Below are 5086 nucleotides of genomic sequence, written 5' to 3'. Positions count from 1 at the left end.
TCGAACTCAGCCGAGCTATCATAAGAACAAATGTTCTGACCAATTTAAATGAAGATAAGACCATAATTGTGACTTCTAGAGTGTTAACAAGTTGTTACTATAGCCATATAAGGAAAACTTCCCCGCCCCTTGGCGGCCATATTTTTCAACCAAGCGAAACCATTTTCGAACTCAACTGAGACAACATTAAGACAACTATTATGACGATCAGACAAAAATTGTGGCCTCTAGAGTGTTAAAAAGGCAAACTGTTGACGACGGACGACGCACGGCGCATAAAAAGTGAACCCAAAAGCTCACCATGAGGACGTTGTGCTCATGTGAGCTAATACAAAAGAATTAGTTCCAGTGAATTAAACATCATTGACATGCACATAGCTATGGGCCATAAGTTAACATCGCATTTAAAACAACGTCACAAACTGCTGCTATAACCCTATTTAACTCTTCCGCAATAAAAACAAGTATGTAATTCCAATGAACAATACACTGGAATTAACCTTGTACACTGTGGATTTGAAGTTCAATAATTTTTTGAGTCGCGTTCTGAAATAACGGGGTTAAATATATGTGCGTAAAGTTTCGTTCCATATTAGCCTAAGCAGTCCGTAGAACTGTAGGACGATGCTTTCCGCGTATATTGTTGTTGTTTTTTTTGTTCAAATGTAGTCTCTTCCTAGAAAAAAATCTAATCAATGAGAGAGTTTCGTCTCTGATTACGCTGTGCCAACCGCACAGGCTAATCTTGAACGTTATTTTACTAAAATCTAGTAAGCCCCGATTTCCGTGCGCGAGGCTGATATATCATTCTTTTTTTTACATAAAAAGACAATTGATACTACATTCAAAGATGTCAGTTTTCAATCGCAGTCGTTCACCGTTATACAAAACGCCTTGAAGAGACACCCAGAAGACTGTGCCGAAGAATTGCAGGTAATAATGTCGTTTATTTGTTAAAAGCGACATTTATTGGCTTGTTCATAACATGAACAAAATAAACAAACTATATACATATATATATATATATATATATATATATATATATATATATATATATATATATATATATATATATATATATATATATAATTTGATATATATATTTAATTTGAGCGACACCTTGTTTGATAAATTGATAAACATTTTCACAACCTATTCTACAGAGTGGAAAATGATAGAAAAACAAAAAGAACAATTTTTTTTGTTCCTTTCAAAGTGGCAGAGTTTGTGGCTGATGTCCCTTCATGCATGTCAAACTAATACAAGCACGTGTACTGTCACACTCAAAAACACATCTTCAACCAACACAACAACTCCCAAAATTGCATTCCAACGCTCAACTATTTACCTGAAAACCAACCCAACATTCATCACCTAACCACGCGCACAATAACATCCACACAACCCATCATACAAAGACACCGCATCCACACAAACCCACAAAATCACCCATATAGATCCACCCCAACTAATACACTCAAACACCCACCGCTCACACAAACAATCCCCAACCACCACACACATACACACACTCACGGACATACACCGACTCACAACTTCTTCTTCCCCAACACATGAATGGATTTCGAAATAAACTGGCACATATAATCATCATAAAAAGATCTTCGTCAAAAGTGTAAATAAGTGCTATACGTAATTTTACTTATAGTTTGAAACACAACACTCGTGTCTCTGTCATGTAACCTTTAAAGGGACCTGTTCACGTTTTGTAAATTGACAAAATTTTAAAAAAAGTTTCAGATATTCACATTTTCGTTTTTTATGATATTTGCGAGGAAAAAGTAATACTTCAACATTTACCATGCTCTACATACCCATAATATGCATATTTTGACGATTTAAAAGCCTTAACATTATAAAGCGTTACAAGCGATGGTTCTCTTGTTATAGTTATATTTGTGACATTACCAGGATTGCTTATATAAAGTATACACGACTCACTTTGTGAGCGCGGATTGCCCAGTTGTGTAAGAGAAAGACTTTTAAACTAAGGGTCAGTTGTCCGAGCCTATTTGAGGGTTGCTTTTTTCTTTCTTTAATTGTATTCTTGTTTTATACTTGAGATATTTAGTTCCGGTGTTTAACTTTATCAATTTCAAGCATTTAATGACAAACTTCAATACAAGCCGCATTCCTTGAAAAGGTACCTTTAAAGGGGACATCCGTGGCCTATGGACACATTTTTGAAATTAACCTTTAATTATCTTACCAGGTACTAATCGCATTGTTTTGAAACTTAACTTACATTAACAAACTACCAATACAGTATTTTGATCACGTTAAAACAGGTAATTCAGGTGAGTGTAATCGGGCCATCTTGCCCTTCTTGTTTTAATAAATTGCTCAACTTAAATTTTTACACACAAAAGAATCATGGAAATCTATTTTGGAGAATTTTTGCATTATATCTGTCAGTCTTGAATTATTTGTTTCAGGGAAAATGGTCGAACATGGAAGCCGTGTTAGTTGCGAACGGAGCTCGAGCTATATATAGACCTGAGACCATAACGCAATTAACTGCTAAATATCAATGCTTTTTTAATATTAAAAACATTTCTAGACTCCGGTGACTTTTTGTTTGCTTTTGGCGTTCTCAGAATTGTGCACTTTTTTTTCAATTTATGACACATTTCTTGTAGTAAACTTTGGTGGAATTGCGACCGACCCCACCGCTATTAATCTTATATTGCAATGATGGTTGTTAAACTTATTTTATTCTCCAGACATATATCCTTTTCGCATGTGTATTCAAATGTATTCACTCCTTATGCTTATAATAATTGTTGATAATTACATCTAACATGTGATATTCTGCTGCTATATAAATTTGGTTTATAACATTTGTAATGTAGCTGGTTAGTTAATCAATAGAGACAGAGAGAGGGGGAGAGAGAAACATTCATTCATTAATTGAAGTCCTGAATTTTTAAAAGACTAATCAAAATTGTAACATGAAAATACAGTGCATAAACACCAATTACAGAAAGCGGGGTTGCTATGCTCACCAGTTATGAAAATGAGTGTTATTGTTCGACTTTTGATTTATATATTAATGCATTCATTGATGGTTCCTGAAACCACCTTTCCATGAACACTGCTGAAAAAACATTGTATATGACCTAAAATCCACATACAATGAACCATGTCAATCGTAAACAATCAGGTTCTTGCGTATAAAGTCATCAATTATATTTTATATATTCATACAACATCTACAGTATTTATACCGGGGTTAAATAGGTATCAGTAGATCATCCTTCGCGTTAAGATAATGTCGAATAAGTATTGATCGAAAAATCAGCCGTTGGCAGCCATTTTGAACATCATTTAATATTTTTCTTAATTACTCCACACCAGTTACTTGCGTACGATCTACCCCCTGAGTTTATTTTACAATATTGAATGACGATATGATTTTAAAAAATGACACACACTCATAGTACGAACGCCATGAAACTATACAAAAATATAATTTTCTTTTTTTACGAAATCATTGAGTCAATCAAATAACAATTATAAAAATATGTGATTATGTCATTTGAATGACAATACATAGCCCCATTGATTAATGTAATTTTAATTCGTACAACATGTAAATTAATAGAAAACCTCGTCGTCACAATTCCGAATAACATCAGAATCAAAATACGAAAGCAGCTATATTACACTATTGAGTAGTTCGTTCATTTGCTAAAATTCTTTCAAGCACCCATAATACATGTAAGAACATATTTCCTTAGTCATTTTAAATATTTTAATATTTCCTATAGGCGTTTCATTTTTTTCTCTTTTTTACTAACTTCATTGGCCATAATTATTTCGACCAGACCCTGAACTTATTTTGGAATTTCAGATATTTTTAGATGAGTTGCTACTTTCAATCATATATGCGAAGTTAATCTTTACGTTATGATGAAAGAAATCTTAATTATCCATTAGAAAAAGTTTATTATAAAATGTAAGGTCAGCTAACAGAGTACAAAGGATATTGCATTCTTTAATGGCTTCCAGTATCCATCGTGTTCAATGAATCTCGCCACCTTTAAAACGAGGGGTTTGCATTTCATGTAAATGATTGTGTCTCATTAAACCACCGTAGTCCAGTCAGTTTAGCTGAAAAAAGGGTCGAACCTAGAACTAATTGCAACAGAATTTCTTTTGCATTTTCAACAACATATATGTATGCAGTAACTATGTTAAAAAGTCCTCAAGTGTACCCGCTTCCATTAAAAAGATTTTTTCGTTCTAGACAACAGGGTGATAAAGCTATTGCAAAAGTCATTTGATCTTACTGGTTTAGTAAAACGAGTCCACAACATCGATTGACAATGAATTAACGTTTTATTTTGCATCACAACAGCAACATTTATTATACTAAACAAGTTACAATTAAATTTTATTAATGTGTACTGGCCATATGCGTATTTTTTATTTGAAATTGTTATTTTCGGGGTCAAATTACCCCGCCCACTTATACATTTTCTTTCTTTTTTCAAAAAGTTCACTTTTTACATACTTAAGACCACTGAATAAAGGTTTGCAACAAAAAGCATATAAATAAAAAATAGTTACCCAATAATATATGAATATACATGTAATGAAATGCCCCAGCATTTCTGATTGGCTTTAAAGATGTTTTTTTTAACAATTCTTACCTTTTGATGTTGTTGTTTTGTCATCTTAAACAGGCACCCAACGCGAGTGGTCATGTCCAACGTTGTTTTGTATAAACTGTGCTTATCAAATTTTATTATTTTATAAGCACAATTTTACACTTAATATGTATTTTATCCTTGGCTTGATTGTGTTCCGACTTTACATTGCAAGTAACATTACGACTCGCGAAATTTCATTACACTGATCCTTAAAGCATATATTCAACTTCTTACTCACGTTTGTGAATGGTAATATCCATTGCATGTAATTAATTTCTACTTAGTCTCTTTATATGTTTGTTCCTTTTTGCTTAAAATGCCATTATCCATTAAGAAATCGTAAAACTCCTTTGAGTGAAATCACATTTTTGTCAGCCGTCAGCCATCTTACTTCCTGTGTTCGTTACGGT

This window comes from Dreissena polymorpha, chromosome 3 (assembly GCF_020536995.1).
Source record: "Dreissena polymorpha isolate Duluth1 chromosome 3, UMN_Dpol_1.0, whole genome shotgun sequence".
Lineage (NCBI taxonomy): Eukaryota > Metazoa > Mollusca > Bivalvia > Myida > Dreissenidae > Dreissena > Dreissena polymorpha.
The sequence above is the reverse complement of the archived record's forward strand: the minus strand, read 5'-3'. Positions refer to the sequence as shown.